We start from the raw sequence: 25,378 nt of genomic DNA on the forward strand, positions 1-25,378 counted from the left end.
CCCAACCACTCAAGGGTCGCGTTTCGGGCTTAGCGGGTCTTAATTGCTCAGCCAGAGTGAAATTATGTCTCTAAAATGGTGCCACCAGGGAGCAAAGTCTGCATCTACTTCAGGGTGTGCCCACCTGACGGGCATGACAGGAATGAAATTCCGGCCAGAGAGTAATGGTTAATGGATGTTTTTCAAGCTGGAGGAAGGTTTGTCGTGGAGTTCGTGTTCGGTGAATTGGACATTCTGAATTCTCCCTCTGTGTACCCGAACAGGCGTCGGAGTGTGGCGACTAGGGGATTTTCACAGTAACTTCATTGCAGTGTTAATGTAAGCCGACTTGTGACAAAAATAAAGATTACTCAAGATTATTATGAAAGATTGAAGAAGTTCGGACTGTTTTCCTTCGAGAAAAGAAGGCTGAGAAGAGATTGGATAGAGATATTCAAAACCATGAGGGATCTGGACAGAGTAGACGAGGAGAAACTGTTCCCACTTGCGAAAGGATCAAAAAAGAGGAGACACAGAATTAAAGTAATTGGTAAAAGAAACAATTGTCATATGATGAGAAAGCTATTCATGTAGCGGGTGGTTAGGAGCTGAAATGCACTGCCTGAGAGGCAGGGTCAGGTGAAGCATTCAAAACGGAATTAAATTGCTGTTGAAAAGAAAGAATGTGCAGCATTATGGGGGGAAGGCGCGAGAACGGAATAAGGTGAGCTGCTCATTGGGATAGCCAGTGCATATTTGATGGGCTTAATGGCCTTCTTCTGCACAGTAACAATTTTGTGAATTTGGGCAACAATTCTTTTGCAATTCATTGGGAGAGTAGATGAAAGCACTCGTCATGCATCAGATTCCTGTTTGAACCTAGATATGGTTCGTCAGATATAATACATAGGCTTTGAAGCACTTGAAAAGGCCCTGAGCACATGAAATGTGTCAGCATAAATGCAAACTGTTGTTGCTATATAAGTGCGAGTTATTTCTTGTCTCCACCACAGATGATGCTGACATTAAGATAATCGAGGGATTTGAGGATAGGATAGGGATAAGAAGCAAAAGTGGAGTTGAGGAGTAGATCAACCATGGCGAGCAGCCATTGGGGCCTACTCGGCTCTATTTTCTATGTTTCTTTCTTACAAGCTTGGATGAGTGTGTGTACAGAAAAGTTGAGGTAAGTACCCTCTTTAGGGTATCACTGGCAGTGCCATCTCTACTACACGGTTAAGCTAAAATTGTTCCCTCAGGCAATGGACAACTCTGTAACTAGCTCCCTGCTGATCTGAAGTCCATGCAGGCACTTGGCTCCAATCAACAGCAGGTAGATGTGCCAAGAGCAGCCAAATTGTCCTCGCAGAGGTTTGGCACAAGCTCAATGGTCTGAATGGCCTCCTTCAGTGTTGAAATGTATGGTTGTTAAATGTACCAGTGACGCAGAAATAGGTTGGAAAGTAAGTTGTGAAGAGGACGTAATTAGTCTGCCAAGGAGTATAGGTAGGCTAAGTGAGTGGGCAAAGATTTGACAGATGAATATAGAGTGCGACTTTCCCACCCCATTGGGCCTGGCGCCAATCCCTTTGCGATGAGAGAAAAGCGGGAAAGGCCAAAAACGAGAATCACACCCAATGCGTAACATTTTGCAAATCACTTGGCCTGTTCCCGATGGCAAGATCTGGATCTCACCTCAAAATCGTGAGAAGCTCATTAAGTCTAATTTGCATTCATTTCAATATCATTAACGAGATTCAAGTCAAATGCAGTGGCCTCCCAGGAGTCACCCGACTCCCCACTGAGATGTCACATGACCGTTTAGTACTCCTCCACAAAAGTAGAGACATGGCTCAATGGCTACCGAATTGGCGTGAATAGCCCTCTCCATTTACCATGATAGATCAAGGGCCCAGGAGAGTCCTTCATGACGGTCCTGGGCCATGGAGGGGTGAGGGCTTTTGCATCTGTGAGGCCTTCAAGCCATCTTTAAATATTGTGAAGACCCATAATAGGGGCAACCTCAGCTGCTGCCTGTCTGTCCTACCAAACACATCCAGGACAGAGCCCTGCTGCAGCTCTCTCATGAAAGTCAATTTCATTCCCTTTGACTGTGAACAGCCTCTAGCTTCACAGCTGAAGACCATCTCAAAGGATAGTCGTTAGTTGTGAGAACACATAGATGATTTGGAGTTGCGGACCAAGTGTAATGTGTCAAAGTTCGCAGATGACATGAAGATGAGTAATAGAGTAAAGTGTGCAGAGGACACTGAAAGTCTGCAGAGGGATATTGATAGTTTAAGTGACTGGGCAGATGGACTACAGTATTGGTAAATGTGAGGTCACCCATTTTGGTAGGAATAACAGCAAAATGGACTATTATTTAACTGGTAAAAAATTACAGCATGCTGCTGTGCAGAGGGGCCTGGGTGTCCATGTGCATGAATCGCAAAACGTTGGTTTGGAAGCAAATGGAATTTTGTCCTTCATTGCTGGAGGGGTGGAGTTTAAAAACAGGGATGATATGTTCCAGCTGGATAGGGTGGAGGTGAGGCCACACCTGGAGTACTGTGTACAGTTTTGATCTCCTTACTTGAGAAAGGACGTACAGGCACTGGAGGGGGTGCAGAGGAGATTCACCAGGTTATTTCCAGAGTTGAGAGGATTGGCTTACGATGAGAGAGTGAGTAGACTGGGACTGTACTCATTGTAATGTAGAAAAATGAGGGGGGATCTGATAGGAAACATACAAAATTATGAAAGGAATAGTTAAGATAAAAGCAGGGAGGTTGTTTCTACGGGTGGGTGAAACTAGAACTAGAGGGCATAGCCTCAAAATAAGGGGGAGCAGATTTAGGACTCAGTTGAGTCGAAACTTCTTCACGTCAAGGGTTTTAAGTCTGTGGAATTCCCTGCCCAGTGAAGCAGTCGAGGCTGCCTCGTTGGATGTTTTTAAGGCAAAGGTAGATAGATGTTTGAACAGTAAAGGAATTAAGGTTACGTTGAGCGGGCAGGTAAGTGTGAGCTGTGTCCGCAATAAGATCAGCCATGATCTCATTGAATGGCGGAGCAGGCTCGAGGTGCCAGATGGCCTACTCCTGCTCCTTGTTCTTATGTTCCCACCTCCTGAACCTTTAAGTGTCCCCTCGAAAAGAACAGGTTTCCTGTCTGAAAGGATGATTAGTGGACTGGGTGTCCTTCAACCTTTGATGCCTGAACAGCGTGCCTGTACTGTAGGAGTGTCAGAATCATCGAGGCAGCTATCAACAATCAAAACATAAAGAGCAGGGCTTCACCACTGAGGATCCTTGTGCAGCTAAAGGGTAATTGCCTGGATGAGGGGATGACAGCTGAGCACAAGTGCCCTAATGTTGCTGGCAGAGGTCTGGGGTCTCGAGGCTCCTGCTCTGGTTGGGAGTCAGTGTGCAGAGCAGCGTTTGCCAGCACAACTGGTTTTCTGGTTGGCATTCTGAGGCAAGGCGGGGCCGTATTGGGCAGGGTGAGGAGGCTTGGGGCAATATAAGGGTCCCTGGCTGGAAGCCCTAACTGATCAGTCTCACTCCTTCTCCAGTTTCCTCCAGATACAAAAAATGATTGCTGATCTCGATCCCGCGGAGGCTGTCCTCGTTGTGGTTGTCGCAGCCGAGGCAAGCAGACGCCGAAGAAGACAGCAAGTCCAACGCAGGCTGGAGGCAGCACCACATGTACAGAGGGCCGTTGTGCACATCTGGCCAGAATGGGAGGCCAGCGACGTGCCAGGTTGTACAGGCCTTGTTCATCCTTCAGTGAGTTCGCAGGCAGCATATACCGCAAAAGACTGCACCTCAACAGACAGACAGTGCGGCACCTATGGGACGTCCTTGCAGACATGGCACAGGAGCGGGGGGGGGGGGTGGCCAGGAAGTGGGCCATGGGGTTAGGGTGGACGGAACACCATTGTCGCAGCCTGCAATGCAGCCATGCGGCAGCGCGCACTGCTGACTGCCTACTGTGAACCTAGTGCCACGGGTCGTATGGGTGTCCCCCTCAGGCCACTGTCCTCGGCACCCTCTGCCCCAGCCAACCCATCAACGGGGTGACCGTGCTCCAGCACAACCAGTTCCACATTGTTGGCTGGGATGAGTGTGTGTGGGGAGTGGAGTGCTAATATGGGGCTGCAGCTTTCAGCCTCTCGAGTGCCAATCCCAACCCCAGCGAAGCTGACACCATTTTTCATTGGAATCAATCGTGTTCCATGTGGCGACGGTGCTAGCCCATTAACAGTTAATGAATTGGTTTGGGACCGGCGCCAATTTTGTTGTCGTGGAGGACCACCTATTCAGTCCCGGCATCAGCACATAGTCTGTGAAACAGAGAATCCCGCCCCTGAGGTTTAAACAAACTGTGCATTGCTTTAATATATTTGCACTAGAAGTAAACCTTTATTTTCCAATATTATGTTTTAGTTTTAGTCATGGTTTGAGCATTTGTGGGAGAGGGTTAAAATATATTGACAAAAGGACATGTTTTTTTTGGGGGGGGAATAATCACACCCACAATATCTTTTACCCTTTTGGAGAGTAGCGGGGATCATTGATCGAAGGATCCCGGAGCTGAGGATCACTCCATTGAACCGTGCTGAACTTGGAATTGGACTTCAACCCGGAGTTTATGGGTCAGGAGTAGGGTTGCTACCAGTGTGCCACAAGGCCTCCTCCGGCTTTGTTTGTGACTGCCCCGTATCTATTGGAAATGTCTTACTTGCTTGCAAAGGAATGTAAACTCTGACGAGACCAAGGAAACAGGGGATGAAAATTTGTCTTCAGTCAATATGGCTCGGGTTACAGAGGTGGGGTGACACAAGTTGACTCACATCCTAATCCAATGAGAGAGGTGAATTTGGCTCATTTAAAAATAAGGAAGGAGGAATAATAAGCAGTGGGAATAAACATTGGAAAATCGTAATCTTTGTTGGCACAGTGTCACCGTGGTTTCTGAGGTATGACTCTTCGAGACACAGTTCAACAGCGCTTCAAAGACAAAGAAGAGAGAGACATCGCCTGTGCTGGAAACATCAAGGATGCCTAGAAACTTGAGGGATGAACATCTTCTATCTTTTCTTCACTGCTTTGGGTTAAATATATGTAAAATTTTAGTACTAAATTCTACTTGATTTATAAATTCCTCGTTATTCGGACCTTGTAGGTCAAGCACAATTTGGGGTCCTAATGCGAGACATTAAGAATTTGGACATTAGAGTTTTCACTTAGAAGGGTTTTATACCTTCAAACCATCAAATCGTACTTTATGGCATGATTTCCTCCCCTCAAAAACATGAAGGCCTGTTCAGTGACCTGCTGGTCAATCTAAGGATGGACACTTTCCAGCACTTTGGAATAAAGCGGTGCGGTGCGGGATCAATATTTAGGTCAGTGTTTGAGGGTCTCGCCTGGTGCCAAGCTGGCAGGGGTGTGGGTGGGGGGTTGGGGGTTTGAGAACCCTCAGGGGGGAGAGCAACCTGGGCAGAGATAAAACCTTAAGAGGGTCCCTCAGATGGTCTGTTAAGGAGGGACTTCTCCTTACCAGCCACCAACCCGTGGAGGAATCCTGCTGGGCTGGTTGCTTAATGTGGGCCTCTCCTGGCATCGGGTAAATCCTGATGATGGTGAATTGAGGCTCCAAGGGCATCAGTTGGCCCATTGGCTGCCAGGCCACCTGACACCAACCCTACCACTAGTAAAACTGTGTTGGGGGCAGGGGCGGGCAGCTAAGTGGTGGGCCTGCCCCCACTCGAGTCCCGCACTTTCAAACCCACACGTGGAAGAGTGTAAAATCCAACCCAAGTGTGGCCTAATCAAAGTTCTATAGAAGTTTAAAATAACTTTGCTGCTTTCCAATTCTATCCCATGAGAAATATATTCCAGTGTTCTGATTGTATTTTGATGGCCTTATTAAACTGTCACTTCTTTGTACCAACATCTCCAGATCTCTCTATTTCCGTGAAACATTTTTCCCAAGGTGCACATGGCTTATTTATTCTTCCTAACAAACTATATTGATTTACACATATCTATACTGAAGTTCATTTTCTAATTGTGCCCCAAATCTCCAAGATGCCTGCTCTGAGTTGGAACGTGAAGTTGCTGATGGGCCATCAATTGCACGAGAGATGTGTTGCTTTACAAAAGTTAGACTTTAATAAGCTAGAACTTAGCCCTGCGGTTGTCTACAATAAAATGGACGACCGCCGGGCGTTTTGACTTTATACTTCGGTAAGGAGGCGTGGTTAACTCAGCCTCTCAACCAACCGGAGAGCTGTCACATGACTGGTCTCAACCAATCGGTTGAGAGGCACATGACCGACCAGGGCCAATGGTAAGCCGGTGTTCTGCCCCAATGGCAGACAGCTATGCAAATCATATCACCACAGTTGCAAACTGCTGCATGCCTTGAAGCCCCGTATTGGTGAAAATTTTCAGCAGGTTTTTGGCCATTTTCTTCAGTTATAAACGACAGCCAGAAGGCCTCAACCATCGCAGTTCAGCCATGAGAAATAAATGGAAGTTACTAGTTGCTTACTTACGGATCCTCGTATCCGAAAGAATGCCATCTAATGCCCAGTTTTCTCAGGAAATCCTTGGGGTAAGTGTTTTCCCAGTGGGATCCATATGTAGGAGGCATTAGGACATGTCTCTCACTTCATTTACAATATATTTAAATATTCCCTCCTTTTGTGGACAAAAACTTCACACTTGAACCTGGGATGCCCCAGAAAACGTATTCCATTATTGCAGGTTTTGCCTTTTTTCCCTCCACAGCACTAGAGAAAAATCTACATACTTCGTATCACCAGCAACAACACTACACTCAGCAACTTGATTTTATATAGCATATTTAACATCGTCAAACATCGTCAAACATCCCAAAGTGCTTTTCATGGAGCGTTACCCAACAGAATTTGACACTGAGTCATGTGAGGAGATACAAGCTCAAATGGCCAAAAGCTCTTTCAAAGTGGAGGGTTATAAGAAACAAGACAAAGTAGGAAAGCGAGCGAGACAGGCAGGAAGATTTAGGAAGGGAATTGCAGAGCTTTGTGCCTTGGGAGCTGAAGGCATGATAGCCAATGGTTGAGTGGGCACCCGAATCCGCGTCCGAAGTGTTGTAACCTGCACCAGGTGCTGGAACATGGGCTGAATGGCCTCTTTTGGCACCGCAACTTTTCTGTGGCTCTCTGATTCTATGAACTGATTGAAATAGCGGGGGGTGCGCCAGAGACCAGGATTGGAGGAACACAGAAACCTTGGAGGGTTGCATTTCCCTTTGTTGTGTTTGATTCACCTCCTTTTCCCAAGGAGGCTGGGATCATCGTTCTTTTAATGCCCGCATGATTACCTTCAAGCGTTTATCACGGCGGCACTGTAGCACAGTAGGTAGCACTGTTGCTTCACAGCTCCAGGGTCCCAGGGTCAATTCCTGGCTTGGGTCTGTGCACAGTCTGCACGTTCTCCCCGTGTCTGCGTGGGTTTCCTCCGAGCGCTCCGGTTTCCTCCCACAAGTCCCGAAAGACATGCTGTTAGGTGAATTGGACATTCTGAATTCTCCCTCTGTGTACCCGAACATGCGCCGGAATGTGGCGACTAGGGGCTTTTCACTTGTGACAATAAAGATTATTATTATCGTCATGAGGGGATGCATGTGCACATGACGGGGTGATCCTGTCAGTTTAGAACATAGAACATAGAACAGTACAGCACAGAACAGGCCCTTCGGCCCTTGATGTTGTGCCGAGCAATGATCACCCTACTCAAACCCACGTATCCACCCTATACCCGTAACCCAACAACCCCCCCCTTAACTTTACTTTTTAGGACACTAAGGGCAATTTATCATGGCCAATCCACCTAACCCGCACATCTTTGGACTGTGGGAGGAAACCGGAGCACCCGGAGGAAACCCACGCACACAGGGGGAGGACGTGCAGACTCCGCACAGACAGTGACCCAGCCGGGAATCGAACCTGGGACCCTGGGAGTTTATGCTCCAAATTCTGTATTGTCACCTGGTGAGCACCTCTGTTGGTCAAGTGTCAGCCTATGTAGATGGTAGACAGTCTTGTATCCTGACTGGAGCATTGACCGAAACTTTCATTCAGCTCCCAGCAGCTAATTGCGTCGACGGGTATCCTATCGTTGTTAGACAGAAAATAGTTAATTTTTAAATGCTACTGTTTGTAGTTTTGAGTGCTTCCTGCATAGAGGCAGAAGCCTGACTTCATTCCATGAGAATGAAATCTGAAATCAATGTTAAAATGCTGTGGCCAGCTGCACAAATACTGAGCATCACCTTACCAAATTTAATTTGTACCCTATAAATGTATTTTTTTAGAGACCTATAAATAAAAATGGCAGCTAATTTGTACAGTGCACAAGTGTTGTGTGTGATTAAATTTAATATTTCACCTCAGGTTTTATGACAAAGCAGTAGATATTAACGAGCTGGGCTGCAGGTTTGGTTTTTCACAAAATTGGTCCTTTAAAAAAAAATCATTAAAAACGATCAAAGGTTGTTAAAAGGAGCTTCACTTGTAGCAATTTGGTGTCCCATCAGATTCATATTATAGATAGGATAGGAGGGGTTGCAGACTATGACTGAAGCTGTACTTGCTGGCAAACTTGCACTTTTGGGCTAAAGTACCCTCTTACTGGTTTGTCTCGGATGAGTTTCAACTTGTTCCAACTCAATTTTGGAAATACTTGAAGAAACCACCTTCATGCCTGCGACAACCTTATTTCCCTTGCCTCTGATCTCATCTTCCTCCCTCTGACTGAACTGGGCCAATTTTGAACTTGCATTGTCATCTTTTATCTGGAGGTGACTTTCAAATGCAACATCCTAAGACTGCTGGCTTTCAACTATCCATTTCAGTATTGTCTGCCTCGGGGGCGGCATGGTAGCACAGTGGTTAGCACTGTTGCTTCACAGCGCCAGAGACCCAGGTTCGATTCCCGGCTTGGGTCACTGCCTGCGCGCACTGCCTGTCCACATGGGTTTCCTCCGGATGCTCCGGTTTCCTCCCACAAGTCCCGAAAGATGTGTTGTTAGATAATTTTGACATTCTGAATTCTCTCACCATGTACCTGTACAGGTGCTGGAATGTGGCGGCAAGGGGTTTTTCCACAGTAACTTCGTTGCAGTGATAATGTAGGCCTACGTGGGTTTCCTCCGGGTGCTCCCGGTTAGGTGGACTGACCATGATAAATTGCCCTTTGTGACCAAAAAGGTTAGATGGGGTTATTGGGTTACGGGGATAGGGTGGAAGTGAGGGCTTAAGTGGGTCCGTGCACACTCGATGGGCCGAATGGCCTCCTTCTGCACTGTATGTTCTATGATCTATGATACTTGTGACAATAAAGATTATTATTATTATTATAGGTTACTCCTGTCCTGCTACAATCCTAATATGTGTCTTAAATACTCCTGTGCTTGCTCAGTCTCTTCATGCTGACTCATCCATTCCCAGTGTCCAAACTCTGATGTATGTATCCCGTCCTGCACTATGATCTTACCCTTACCATCGCTGAACTACACTGGTTCCCATTCCTCCCATGCATGAATTTCAAAATCGATAACCTCACAAATATATCCCCCTATGACCTTGCTTCAACCTATCACTGCAATTTCCTTGCAAAAGCTCCGATTTTTGTTTTTCAAAAATATATTTTATTTGTCAAATATTTGATAGAACATTACAAACATTTCAAAATGGCCATCACACAAAGTGCAATAATGTTCAGGTTTTCTACATTCACCATGTTGTACTTTGAGGTGCTTCAATACAGTCAAAGAAACATTACTGGCATTTCAAAATGATCGTTACAAATGGTGCAAAGATATTTAAGATGTCTACATAAATCATGTTGCACTCTGAGGTGCTTCACTACAAATTAGATACATGTAATATTCACTATATATGTTCAATGTGAATCATACGGCCCAAGGGTGTCTATACAGTCCCACTTCCCTCAGTTCACTATGGCTGAAAGGTCTTAGACTGCGGCATTCCCCCATTGTGCTTCTGCGGCGGCTGCCCCAAGATTTAGTGCACTCCTCAGCTTGCAGTCCTGGACTTTGGAATGTGCCAGTCTGTAACACTCGGTCGGGGGAAATTGTTTGCGCTGGATCAGCAAGAAATTTCAAGCAAAAGTTCTGATCCTTTGATCTATCTTTGAAAACTTCCGACATAGAACATACAGTGCAGAAGGAGGCCATTCGGCCCATCAAGTCTGCACCGACGCATTTAAGCCCTAACTTCCACCCTATCTCCTTAACCCAATAACCACTCGTAAACTTTTTGGACGCTAAGGGCAAATTAGCATGGCCAATCCACCTAACCCGCATCTCTTTGGACTGTGGGAGGAAACCGGAGCACCTGGAGGAAACCCACGCTGACAACGTGCAGATTCCACACAGACAGTGACCCAGCCGGGAATCGAACCGGGAACCCTGGAGCTTTGAAGCAATTGTGCGAACCACTATGCTGCCATTCTGCCCCATCTTTGACAATCTTCGTTATGTTAAACCTACAATGTAAGAGGACGTTACTTTTAATTTTGTTAAGGTGGTGAATTGTTCACAACAAAATGTTAAAAAAGCCGGTTAAGAAAAATTAGAATAAAAAATTCCTCAGCACTGTTCAGTTTAGTCTGAAGATGTAATTAGATGATAATGGTCTATATTTATACACACACATGTAAATGTAATCACATTACTGGATTCCGATGGAATAATTGTGATAAATGATCATTTGTATTTGTGATAATTTTGTGGTAATTGTGACAATAAAAAGCTATAATTATCAGGGTTGCCACTTAATTCTCATAATTGTGAAAATTAACATGTGTGATTGTGTTTACTTCCAAACATGCATGCAAACAAACACACAAGATCATTTGCATACCCTTGATCATTATTACATGATTTCAACAACACATGGAGCTCGATATACATTGAAATGACCTCAAATTATTTCAAGTAATCTTGCAAAGGTTTGTCACAAACCTTTTTCATAACCCCTTAGCTAAGAAAAGATAGACTGGCATTGGAGGGAGCCAAATGAAGGTTCACCAGTTAACCCCAGGTTTGGACGGATTTTCTTACAAGTAGAGGTTGAGTAGATAGAGCATAAAACATACAGTGCAGAAGGAGGCCATTCGGCCCATCAAGTCTGCACAGACCCACTTAAGCCCTCACCTCCACCCTATCCCCGTAACCCAAATAACCCCTCCTAACCTTTTTGGACACTAAGGGCAATTTATCATGGCCAATCCTCCGAACCTGCACATCTTTGGAGTGTGGGAGGAAACCAGAGCACCCGGAGGAAACCCACACAGACACGGGGAGAACGGGCAGACTCTGCACAGACAGTGACCCAGAGGGAATCGAACCTGGGACCCTGGCACTGTGAAGCCACAGTGCTATCCACTTGTGCTACCGTGCTGCCCTGTAGGTTGGTCCTATACTCACTGGTGTTTAGAAGAACAAAATCAGGGGGCTTGATAGGATAGATGTTGAGAGGATGTTTCCCTTGTGGGAGAGTCTAGGACCAGAGGGCATAGGCTCAGAATAAGGGGTCACCCACTTCCGACAGTGATGAAGAAGAATTTCTTCGCTCAGAGGGCAGTGAATCTATGGAATTATTTACTGCGGAGAGCTGTAGAGGCTGGGCTGTTGTGTATGTTCAAGGTTGAGATAGAGAGATATTTAATCCGCAAGGGAATCAAGAGTTATGGGGATAAGGTGGGAAAGTGGAGTTGAGGATTATCTCAGATCAGCCATGATCTCATTGAATGGCAGAGCAGACTCGATGGGCCGAGTGGCCTACCTTTGCTCCTATGTCTTAAGGTCTTATGGTCTAAAGCTCATTTTAAACAAAAAGAACATGGGAATTGTTTGAGCTATATTGCAGTCTAGTTCTTTGTGCAGACATTTTTCCAATATTGCCATTTATGTTTGCTTCTGGGAGCAGCATTTTAAATTCGCTGCTGAATTTGACATCTATCATGATTTTGCATTGTTTGTTGCATTATCATTTAATTGATGTTGGATTTCGCACATTTTTTTAGATGTAATGGTCTAAGACCTTTGCTCCCGGATCGGGTGTGCAGAGTTGAGAAATGTCGTGAGCCTGACTGAGGGAAAAGAGGTACGGGAGTTGGGATTTTCAGGAATGTGGGATGGATTAGAAGTTGGAAATGCTGCCCCCAGAATGAGGGGAGGAAGCTACTAGATGCAAAGCCAGGCTGGGTGGAAGATAGGCCTCTATGCAACAGCATTGTTTGAAAGATGTAAAAAGCACAATGAAACAAAAACATACTTTGAGTCCTCACTGCCCACATCACATTATCCCCACATACTCCCCAGCTCCCATTCATGATAACCCAGCTCCCATTGACCCCCATGCCCTCCATGCTGATCCATACCTCTGTACCCACCCCTATGGATGCTGATACCTCAACGCCAACCTATGCTTCTGTACACAAGCCCATGGATACCCAAATCCTCCATGCCAAGCCTATGCCCTTGTATCCACCCCCCATGACCCCTCCAGACACCCCACTCACCCGCATGGCTCATTATTGCTGTATACAAACTTACTGCCACCTGATGCCCCCAAACCATTACTATTTGCCCTTACCCCCTCAATGTCTAATCCATGATCGGCAAACCTCATGAGCCATGCTGATATACAATTGCGTCTATTGATGATGTCATGATTTGAAAAAAAAACACTTTCATTGATAAAAAAGACGTTCAACACATTGAAATTCCTTCAACTAATCTATGGAAACAAACAATTCACTTGATCTTTTATGAAAATAAATAGCTTCACTCCATAATCACTTGGAGCGATCAATAAAACTGCTCAGTTTGCATATATTCCTTTGATAATGTTAAGTTGTAAAATCAGTCATGCTGCACAAATCCTATAATGATAACACTCAGGATTATGGCATCCAACAGAGTGAAATAGGCAGCACTTATTTTTTAAAACTCCGCTCAGTTTTCTTTAAGTTTAAAACCCAGCAGGGTTAAATCTCATGACAGTTTTGACTGTTCCAATGAGGTGTGAGATTTCCAATGGGCTTTGACAGTTCTTTGACATTTTGACAGTTCTTTGATACCTTTGGCAACCTTTGACAACTTGACAGTTATTTGGCAGCTTTGTCATTTATTTGAAGGCCTTGATAGTTCCAATCAATTTATGCACCTTTTGTGGAAATTCATGTCGACTTTTTAACAATTCCAAAATACATCTGAGCACTCCCAAAGGGCACCTCACCTCTCCCAAAGTTGTCCCTGGACTAGATACAAAAGGATACCTTACCTCGCCAAAAGGATACCCTGGTTATCCAAACAAATCTCCAATGTTCAGATTTGTTTCTACCAGGTCTTGTAGATTGAGTCATTGAGTCATTGTGGCAGGGGGATGGGAACCAATGCAGGAAGTCGGAAGATAGTAAAACAGGGACAGAAACAAAAGGCAGTAAGGGGGAAAGTGTAAAGCAGAGATGACATAGTCAAAAATCAAAAAGGGTGACAGTACAAGGTACAGTGACTGAGGGGAGCTCAGTGAATAGGCCCAGTAATATTAAAAGGAATAAAACGGGAAGTAAAAACAAATTGTAAGCGACGCGGCAGGTTGTTACATGAAGATATGGGTTCAACGACAAGGAAAATTAGGAGCAAGGTTAAGAGGAAATATAACTTAGGAAAGGTTACTGATCGACGTGTTAAGATTCAAAACAGAGGTAAAAAAACCAACATAAGTGTACTTTACCTGAATGCTCGTAGTATTCGGAATAAAGTAATTGAGTTGATGGCGCAAATCATCGTGAGTGACTATGATTTAGTGGCCATTACTGAAACATGGTTAAAGGATGGTCACGACTGGGAGTTAAATATCCGAGGGTATCAAACTATTCGGAAGGACAGAGTGGGTGGTAAGGGAGGTGGTGTAGCTCTGTTATTTAAGGATGACATCCGGGCAATAGTAAGGGATGACATCGGTGCTATGGAGGATAAGGCTGAATCCATTTGTGTGGAAATCAGGAATAGTAAGGCGAAAAAGTCACTGATTAGAGTAGTCTATCGGCCACCAAATAGTAACGTTATGGTGGGGCAGGCAATAAACAAAGAAATAACTGATGAATGTAGAAATGGTACAGCAGTTATCATGGGGGATTTTAATCTACATGTTGTTTGGTTTAACCAAGTCGGTCAAGGCAGCCTTGAGGAGAGGTTTATAGAATGTATCCGCGATAGTTTCCTAGAACAGCATGTAATGGAACCTACGAGGGAACAAGCGGTCCTAGATCTGGTCCTATGTAATGAGACAGGATTGATTCATGATCTCATAGTTTGGGATCCTCTCGGAAGGAGCGATCACAATATGGTGGAATTTAAAATACAGATGGAGGGTGAGAAGGTAAAATCAAACACTAGTGTTTTGTGCTTAAACAAAGGAGATTACAATGGGATGAGAGAAGAACTAGCTAAGGTAGACTGGGAACAAAGACTTTATGGTGAAACAGTTGAGGAACAGTGGAGAACCTTCCAAGTGATTTTTCACAGTGCTCAGCAAAGGTTTATACCAACAAAAAGGAAGGATGGTAGAAAGAGGGAGAATCGACTGTGGATATCTAAGGAAATAAGGGAGAGTATCAAATTGAAGGAAAAAACATACAAAGTGGCAAAGATTAGTGGGAGACTAGAGGACTGGTAGGGGGCAACAGAAAGCTACTAAAAAGCTATAAAGAAGAGTAAGATAGATGATGAGAGTAAACGTGCTCAGAATATAAAAACAGATAGTAAAAGTTTCTACAAATATATAAAACAAAAGAGAGTGGCTAAGGTAAATATTGGTCCTTTAGAGGATGAGAAGGGAGTTTTAATAATGGGAGATGAGGAAATGGCTGAGGAACTGAACAGGTTTTTTGGGTCGGTCTTCACAGTGGAAGACACAAATAACATACCAGTGACTGATAGAAATGAGGCTATGACAGGTGAGGACCTGAGATGATTGTTATCACTAAGGAGGTAGTGATAGGCAAGCTAATGGGGCTAAAGGTAGACAAGTCTCCTGGCCCTGATGGAATGCATCCCAGAGTGCTAAAAGAGATGGCTATGGAAATTGCAAATGCACTAGTGATAATTTACCAAAATTCACTAGACTCTGGGGTGGTCCCGGTGGATTGGAAAGTAGCAAACGTGATACCACTGTTTAAAAAAGGAGGTAGGCAGAGAGCAGGAAATTATAGGCCAGTGAGCTTAACATCGGTAGTAGGGAAGATGCTGGAATCTATCATCAAGGAAGAAATAGCGAGGCATCTGGATGGAAATTGTCCCATTGGGTAGACGCAGCATGGGTTCATAAAGGGCAGGTCGTGCCTAACTAATTTAGTGGAATTATTTGAGGACATTACCAGTGTGGTAGATAACGGTGAGCCAATGGATGTGGTATATCTGGATTTCCAGAAAGCCTTTGACAAGGTGCCACACAAAAGGTTGCTGCATAAAATAAAGATGCATGGCATTAAGGGGAAAGTAGTAGCAGGGATAGAGGAGTGGTTAATTAATAGAAAGCAAAGAGTGGGGATTAATGGGTGTTTCTCTGGTTGGCGATCATTAGATAGTGGTGTCCCTCAGGGATCCGTGTTGGGCCACAATTGTTCACAATCTACATAGATGATTTGGAGTTGGGGACCAATGGCAATGTGTCCAAGTTTGCAGATGACACTAAGATGAGTGGTAAAGCAAAAAGTGCAGAGGATACTGGAAGTCTGCAGAGGGATTTGGATAGGTTAAGTGAATGGGCTAGGGTCTGGCAGATGGAATACAATGTTGGAAAATGTGAGGTTATCCATTTTAGTAGGAATAACAGCAAAAGGGATTATTATTTAAATGGCAAAATATTAAAACATGCTGCTGTGCAGAGAGACCAGGGTGTGCTAGTGCATGAGTCGCAAAAAGTTGGTTTGCAGGTGCAACAGGTGATTAAGAAGGCAAATAGAATTTTGTCCTTCATTACTAGAGGGATGGAGTTTAAGACTAGGGAGGTTATGCTGCAATTGTATAAGGTGTTAGTGAGGCTACACCTGGAGTATTGTGTTCAGTTTTGGTCTCCTTACCTGAGAAAGGACGTACTGGCACTGGAGGGTGTGCAGAGGAGATTCATGAGGTTAATCCCAGAGCTGAAGGTGTTGGACTATGAGGAGAGGTTGAGTAGACTGGGGCTGTACTCGTTGGAATTTAGAAGGATGAGGGGGGATCTTATAGAAACATATAAAATTATGAAGGGAATAGATAGGATAGATGCGGACAGGTTGTTTCCACTGGCGGGTGAAAGCAGAACTAGGGGGCATAGCCTCAAAATAAGGGGAAGTAGATTTAGGACTGAGTTTAGGAGGAACTTCTTCACCCAAAGGGTTGTGAATCTAGGGAATGCCTTGCCCAGTGAAGCAGTTGAGGCTCCTTCATTAAATGTTTTTGAGGTAAAGATAGATAGTTTTTTGAAGAATAAAGGGATTAAGGGTTATGGTGTTCGGGCCGGAAAGTGGAGCTGAGTCCACAAAAGATCAGCCACGATCTCATTGATTGGTGGAGCAGGCTCGAGGGGTCAGATGGCCAACTCCTGCTCCTAATTCTTATGTTCTTATTGATGTTTACAGCATGGAAACAGGCCCTTCGGCCCATCTTGTCCATGCCGCCCAGCTTCCATCACTAAACTAATCCCACTTGCCCGCATTTGGTCCATATCCATCTTTACTCACCCTGCCCATGTAACTATCTAACTGCTTTTCAAAAGTCAAAATTGTATCCACCTCTGCCTCTGGCAGCCCATTCCAGATGCTCACCACCCTCTGTGTGAAGACATTTCCCCTCTGGTCTCTTTTGTATCTCTCCCCTCTCACCTTAAACCTGTACCCTCTAGTTCTAGACTGCTCTACCTTTGAGAAAAGATGTCGACTATCTGTCTTACCTCTGGTCCTCATTATTTTATAAACCACTATAAAATCACCCCTAAGCCTCCTACGCTTCAGGGAAAAAGTCTTAGCCTATCCAACCTCTCCTTATAACTCAATCCACTTTCAGGCGCATACCTAACTAAAATCACACATCAGTGGAGGCAGATGCTGGTTCATATGGGCAACTGTCTCTGTGAACCATGGATGTGCAATTTCAAACTCACCTCCGATATCCACCTCCACCCCCCCCCTCCCCCCCCCCACCAGACCTTAGGAAATAGCAGAGGCTAGGTTTGGGAGCAGGAAATATGGACCCAGGCCTCAGCCTGCATTTTCCTGAAAATTCAGGCCAATGCAGATTTAAGTTCATTGTAAAAGATTCAGAGGTGAGAATTTTCAAACATTGTCTCTTATTATGATTTGGAATGTGCTGCTTGAAAGATGATGGGCGGGATTCCCCCCCCCCCCCCCCTCCCCCCCGCCCCCCACGCCGGGTTGGAGAATGGCCGGGGTGTGGCGTGAATTCAGCCCCGACGCTGGCTGCCGGATTCTCCGGAGCCGGTTTTTGGCGGGGGAGGGAATCGCGTCACGCCGGTCGGGAGCCGTTGGCACCTACCCCCGGTAATGGCTGCCTGTTTTCAGCCAGTCCCGCCGACGTAAATCCAACCAGGTATATACTGGCGGGACCTGGCTCTGCAGTCAGCCTGCGGAGTCCTCGGGAGGGCGCAGGGGTATCTGGACCGGGGTGGGGGGCGGGGGCCACGGTGGCCTGGCCCTGGATCGGGGCCTACCGATCTGCGGGCAGGCCTGTGCCATGGGGGCACTCTTTCCCTCCATGCCAGCCGCTGTAACATGCTCTCACTATGGCCGGCGTGGAGAAGAACCCCCTTGCACATGAACTGGGATGACGCCATACACGCTGGAGCTCCTGCGCATGCGCCAACTCGCTCCGGCCGGCTGAGGCGCCCGCCTAGCCACTGAAAGTGCGGAGGATTCTGCACCTTCCGGGCGGCCCGACACCGGAGTGGTTCACGCCACTCCTTGGCGCCAGAACGGCCCGCCCTGCCGGTTAGGGGAGAATCCCATCTCATTAGATTACAAGACATAGGAGCAGAATTAGGCCATTTGGCCGATCGAATCTGCTCCGCCATTCAATCACGGCTGATATGTTTTTCATCCCCATTCCCCCATAACCCCAGATCCCCTTATTAATCAAGAACCTATATATCTCTGTCTTAAAGACACTCAGTGACTTGGCGGAAGCAGATACAATAGTAATTATCAAAAGCATTTTGAATAAATGGAATAAATTGCACTGTAATGGGGTGTGGGACACCCCATTGGATAACTCTTCCAAAGCGCTCCTCTTGTAATATAACATTGTCTGATTCTGAGGAGTTGTAATGTGCCTTGTGGCAGTTTGCCTTTGCTCTTGGGGAATGCATGTTTCTGGTGATTGTTGGTCTGCGTTTGGCTGCTTGTTCGGGCTTCCATATTGGTGATATTAGTAGATCAATAGTTTATATGACTTTCCTCTGGCTCCTACTTAAATGGAGACGCTAACATTCCTGCCACAAAATAGCAGACGAGGAAGTGCCTTAAATGTGGTGAGTCTTTGTCCATAGTTATCAGAAACGTCTGGGCTTAGATTTCTTTTCCTATGTGTTATATTTTCCACTATGCACCATGCTCTGTGATGATATGCATTTTTTTTTTACAGTGTTTTCATTCTCCCTCATTTGTGTTTTGTCGAAGTTTCATTTTTGTACATTGCCTAGCCACTCGAACACATGACGGATAAAGAGGTGCACAAATTGATTTACTTCCACCATTCTCCTTTCCTTTTCCATACAGAAATAATTTAAAGAAGGAAGCTTTGCGTTTTTCAAGGAGTTTGCACTGTGTTGCTCAGCTGCTGGACATGACAGATGATGTAAGAATAACGCTGAAATGATCCCCCGTTGTTACGCAGGGAAAATGTGTTAGTTTCATTTTTGTGTCAAATGGTTTCCTGGCACCTTGTTTGAACTTTGAATAAACTGTCCAGGCATCAACCCTGTGGTCAATATCTGTGGGTCAATAGTATTCATATGGATAGCCTGCTCGATCTTCTTGTATATCTGGCCCCTTGCTGTCTTCACAATTACTCACTCATGTCGATATATTCCAGGCTGCAGTTCACAAGATGTGGGGTTGGTTCCATTTTGTGACAACTGTATCCTTCTGAAGGGCACAATAACTGCTTATGGTGAGAGACCGTGCCTACGAGTTCGAAATGTGACTATCAGTCATGAGAGCCATTTTCAGAGCTTAACGAGGAATAAAAGAAATAGGAAAAGGAACTGTCGTCTTTTTTTCAGGCAAGAGGGACTTCAGTTACGCAGAGAGACTAGAGATACTAAAGGTGTTCTTCTTAAAACAGAGATAGTTGAAAGGAGATTTAGTACAGATGTTCAAAATCGCAAGGGGTTTTGATAGAGAAAATATGGAGTAACTCTTTCCACTCGGAAGACAGTCAGATGGCTCATAATTAGGATTACTCGAAAAGGAACCAGAGAGAAGATGAAGAGAATTGCTTGTGTAGATCGTCGTGATCCGAATCAGATAAAATTACTTCTGAAGTGTAGCCACTGTTGTAGGAAACACAGCAATCAATTTGCACACAGCAAGTTCCCACGTATAGTGCTCAGATAAATGGACAGATCGCCTGTTTTAGGTAGTGGTTGAGTAATAAATTTTGGCCAGGCACGAGGAGAACCCTCCTGTGAATAGTACAGTGCGATCTTTTGCATCCACCTCAGATAACCAAATCGTCCGTTAGATGGTACTTGTGATTGAGTAGCATTTCTTCAGCACGGCTTGATCTATATCTGTAATAGGGTGGGGGGCAGTTAGCTCAGTTGGCTGGACGTCTGCTTCGTAATGCGGAGTGATGCCACCAGTGCGGATTCAATTCGCGTGCCAGCTGAGGATATTCATGAACCTTGCCTCTCGCCTGAGGTGCAGTGACTCTCAGGTCAAATCACCACCAATCAGCTCTGAAAGGGGGGAGCGGACTGTGGCGACAATTCCTTTTTTATCTGAGGTCCTCGGGACAGAAGGGTTGCAAGATAAACAGCGCAGACAGGCAACAAGGCTTTCTGTGCCAAAGGTCAGGTGCCGTCAGAAAGGTTTGCGTTGGGTCTGGTCACAGACTTTCCGAGCTATAAAGGTCAACAAAGTTTTGAGAAAATGTGGGTCTGGATTCTCCGCCGGCAGGATGCTCCGTTGTGACAGCGTGGGGCTGCCTCATAATCCCCCATTGACCTGCCGGCGTAACGGAGCATTCCGCCGGCGGGGTGAAAGAGAAATGCAGCGTGGCGGGACAGAGAATCCAGCCCGTGGTTTTTGGATGTATTTTGTTTTCTTATTCACGGACAAACTAATCTTGACCTGTACTGCACTGAAGGAGCGACTTAACATTAGCTATTGAACAACTGGATTGGCTCAGAACCTTTTGACTCAGAGGCAGGTTTGGATCGGAATTTCAAGGAATTGGCATCTTTCCTGTAGTGCGTATTCTCCAAAATCAGCTAGATGTGCAAAACTTCCTGTTCTCCCCCTCACGGTACAAAATTACTTTTAACCTAAGGCTCAGTGCACAGACTCCTTTTTCACTAAAGGTGTGGCTTCCGTCTGATTTCTTGCTGATGGTGATTTTCAATGTGTTGTTAGGTTTTTCATGGCTGACGACCAATCCTCTCTCTGGTGCCTGTAGGTTGCCTGCACACTTTTATGGCCACTCTGCTAAACCTTCACTGAACTGTTCTTGACCTGATTCAGGTTTTTGTGAAAAACCCGAGTAATGAATGCTTCAGAACCACGAGACGCAGAAGCAAGATGGAGTGGGTGGGGAGGGGAGGGGGTTGGGAGGGGGGGGGGGGGGGGGGTGCTGCTTTTTATTTAAAAAACCTGACTTGGCATCCAGTTTTGAGATTTACAGACAGCCCATACAAAAGCTGGCCAATTGGATCCAAAAACTAATTCTGCCCACAAAGAACTAAGGACTGAATAGTGAACCAGTGAAAGGAGTTCACTCTCCCTCTCTGGAACATGCACAGAATACATTCCAATCTAAAGCAAAGGGCAGGGGTGGGATTCTCTACCCCGCCAGGCCCGTTTTCCAGCACGGTACACCCCTGCCGACAGCTGGATCCTCCGTCCTGGGAGCCGGTGAATGGGGTTTCCCATCGTGGGCACCCCCACCCCGTCTGGAAACCCGCAGGTGTGAATGCGTTACCGGCGAAGCGGACGATCCCGCTAACGGAGAATCCCGCCACAGGTCTCCTGGCATGCTGAGTAAGTTTCAGGAGTAAATAGTTTCCATTTCTCTCCTCATACTAACACTATTTCGGCCATTTAGGCTTTGCTGGAAGGAAGAAACTCCAGGTGGAAGTTTCCATCACTCAATCGCAATTAGCCCATCCAATGGTTGGGCTGGAGAGGTCTGGTAGATCAGCAGGTTTAACCTATGGCCTACTGGTCGATGAAAGGTAGGTGTACATCCTTCCTTGGACCTCTGTGCCAATTGCAGGCTCTCCCCACAATTTTGCTTCTTTACATCCAAAGCCCCCCCCCCCCCCACCCAAAGTTCCTTGCTGGCCCTGTAGAAATGTTGGACTTAGCTAGGTTCAGTTCAAAGGTTCCATATTACAGATATAGAACAGTACAGCACAGAACAGGCCTTTCGGCCCTCGATGTTGTGCCGAGCAATGATCACCCTACTCAAGTCAACGTATCCACCCTATACCAGTAACTCAACAACCCCCCCATTACCCTTATTTTTTAGGACACTAAGGGCAATTTAGCATAGCCAATCCACCTTTCATGGCTTTCATGGTTCTGCTTCGTCCTGGGTCTCCCACAATACCAGCAACTGCCATTGATCCTGGGTGTGGTGCAAAGTTGCAGACCTCTGTTTGCCGACAGCTCTATGAGGTAGGATTTCGTCCTGGAGACGGCCGATGGTCCTGCGCGCTCCATGCTAATTAAAGAGCCGTTTGTAGTGATCTATGTTAATACGTGAGTAGTCAATGTGCAGTCAGTACAGTCAGGTGATCACTAGATGGCAACATTAACAGGAACTATATAAGGAGTTTCCCACTCTTTCTTAGTGTTAGTGTGTGTGTATTGCAGCTAGAGGATAGACGTGACCAGTTCAGAGTGTAGCGTTTATATTAATTGGTAATTTAATCTAATCTTAGTTAATTCTGTTACTACTCAAAGTATTAAAGTAAAAGAACTCACAAGTATATTATCTTGTTACTCAATAAATAATTTGTCATCAACTGGAAGACTTCGACTGTTTATCATTAAATTAAATACAACTCGACAAGACAAATGAGTAATATATATATTACATCTCTGTAATGTAACACCGTTGTCTGAAAACGTAAAAGGGATGAGCTGGCCAACCAGAGACGGGTTTACCCCTGAAATGTTCGATGGGGTGCAGAGATACCACCCCCAGCATAATCCAGCCTTAAGCTTTCTTCTGAACTTTTCTTTATGTAATTTTTGAACTGAGTTTTCCTACTCTGCTGCCATTTTATTTCTTATTTTGATTATGGCTTTCACTTATTTTTGGTCATTTAAAAAAATATAAGTGTTCCAGTTTCCCGCTTGAATTTCATGTATATTGTTTCTTTAATAGGTTTACATCCCGCACAGGTAACTGGGTGGAACTGCTACCTTACCAGCTGTCCATTGACCAGGTGCTGAAATTAAGAAACCGACTGATGTGCGGAGAATGAGCCAAATTATTGCGTGCCTGCTGTGACCAGGCTCCAGCTGTGACTCCAAAGTAAAGTTGGTAAAACCTGGTTATTCATTAGATTAATCACCCATAAACAACATTTGCCATGTTTCAGTGGTAACACTCATATCTCCTAAGTCAGAAGGAGATGGGTTTAGGTCCTAATCGTGACTGGGCACAAAGTAAAGGCTGACACTCTAATGCAGGACTGTGGGAGCACGGTACTGGCGGAGGTGCTCGCTTTTGGGTGAGATGTTAAACTAAATCCCAATTTTCCCTCTCAGATGGCTGTAAAGGATCATATGGCGCCATTTTGAAGAAGAGCAGGGGGGTTTGATTTGCAACACGTTACCTGGTCATTGATCTTTCTGAGAATGTGCTGTGCACAAACTTGCTGCTACATAGCCTACAGTACAATAGTGATTAAACCTGAAAAAATACATCATCGGTTGTGATGTCTTTGTGAAAGTTATTACAAAAATACAAATTTATTTTCTTTCTGTTTCTAATAGCGCCATTAAAATAGAAAACATTCCAGACCGCTGATCGATCTAAAATTACAATCTACATTGTTAAATCTTCACCATTCTGCTTTCAACAGATTGTGTTGTACATGGTCCAACAGGACTTTCCTCCTGTACAGTCTCTAACCAACTTTACTTATTCCTGCTCCCGATCTGGCTTCCTCTACATTGGGGAGACTAAACACAGACTGGGCACCCGCTTTGCGGGACACCATCGCTCAGTCCGCAAGCATCACCCCAGCCTTCCTGTTGAGTGCCATTTTTTGCTGCAATGTTCCGGTGAAACCTGGCCCAAACTGGAGGAGCTGTATCTCATCTTCCGGGTGGACATGTTGCAGCCTTCGGGACTCAATATTGAGTTTGCCAGCTTTAGATCTTGACCTTTCTCCTCCATCTTAAATCTCTTTTTTCAAACACCCCAATTGCCTCAATGCAACTCCCTCTCCCCGCCCCTTTTCCTCTCACACCAGGCCATATGCATTTTATTCTTAAAGTTGCAACTTTTTGTTGCAGTTTCTACAGCCCCAACGCATTCTCCCTCCCTTCAGTTCTGACAAAGACTCGAAGGACTTGAAACGTTAGTTCTGTTTGTCTCCCTATAGATGCTGGCAGGCCTGCTGAGTTTTTCTAGCGTCCTCTGTTCTTGCTTCAGGTTCCAGCATTTGCAGTATTCTGCTCATTGTACTTGGTGCTTATTACGGTTAATGCTGGTTGAAATATTGCAGCTGAAGGGTTAATCTGTCTGTAGTCCCGTGTTCCATAATTCTGCTGTCAATACAGCCGGTTACCTGGATTTTGTTTCCAAACAGACCTCAGTTCTGCAGTCTGCAACATTTAAACAACTCCCATACATCTTCATTGAGGATATTGGCTCAATAGTTGAATTTATTCTCTCAAAACTCAGATGGAAGTGCAGACTTGGGCAGAATGAAATAAGATTTGTGCGTGAACTTTGCAAAGTAGTTTGAATAATTCTGCAGTGTAGTGATAATACCTTATGTAAATTGGATTTAAACATGGACAGTCAGTGTTCTGGTTCTCTGCATTTTGCTACATTGCAGCTTGTGCCAGGGTAAAAACTCTTCAGGGAATGCTTTGTAAAATAAGAGTCGGCCTTGGTGGAATGTGTGAAACCCCCCCAGAGAGTTGGTGTGTGATTGGATTGTTAACCTGGTGACAGAAATTGATTCCACTTTTTCTTTTGGGGAGCGCAAACTGGGTTTAACGGTGGGCAACCAGATATTCCAGGTGTCAGGATCAGCGACAAATGAATATGTAGCAAAGCTGGGTCATGATGCTACAAATTATCAGGCTTCTTAGTGCCACTGGTTTCAGTACTCCGGCAGCTATAAGGTCCAGGAGATAGGACACAGAGTGCTTCTTAGCCATTTCCAACTCAGTTTGTGTGGCGTCCCAAATTAGGATGGGTTTGCTCCATTTCTGCCAGAGGCTTTCGATACAGGCAGATTGTGGCGTCAAACAGCCAATTCGGTTGATTTTTGCGGACACTTTTGAAGCTGTGCAGATCCAGTGAGCGGCCGTGCTCATCATTCGTGCATGTATTCAGCTGAGGGACCCCCCACGCCAGCAATATTTAAAAGGTCCAGCCATCCAACTTGCAGGTGAGGTGTTTTTTGACTTACCTCTGTGAATGCAAAGTTTGTATAATGCCCCATGGGCTGGATTCTCCGCACCCCGACGACGAACCCGTGGCCGGTGGCAGGGAGGAGAATCCAGTTTGACGCAGAGATCGGAACCGGCGGCGGTTCGCCGACTGTCTGGGCACCGAAAAGCGGTGTACCCGGGGAGCACGCCGCGCCGCCTGGGGCCATTGCCACAGGCCTGCTCCGGCCTCCTCTGCCCCTGACCGGCCAAAGTCCCGACGGCGTGGAACTAACGTACTCCAGTCGGTCGGGATACTCGCGTGGCAGCTGCGGACTCAGATTTACTCCGGGTCCCTGATAGCCCCCTGTAGGGCTGGGAATTTGTGTCCCTTTAATCCAGGATTTTCAGGAGTAAAACTCCACCATTTTGACGCTGGTGTAGGGACTGTGCTGGATTCTCCGACTCCCCGC

The sequence above is a fragment of the Scyliorhinus canicula genome, chromosome 7 (genome assembly GCF_902713615.1).
Source record: "Scyliorhinus canicula chromosome 7, sScyCan1.1, whole genome shotgun sequence".
NCBI classification, from domain to species: Eukaryota; Metazoa; Chordata; class Chondrichthyes; order Carcharhiniformes; family Scyliorhinidae; genus Scyliorhinus; species Scyliorhinus canicula.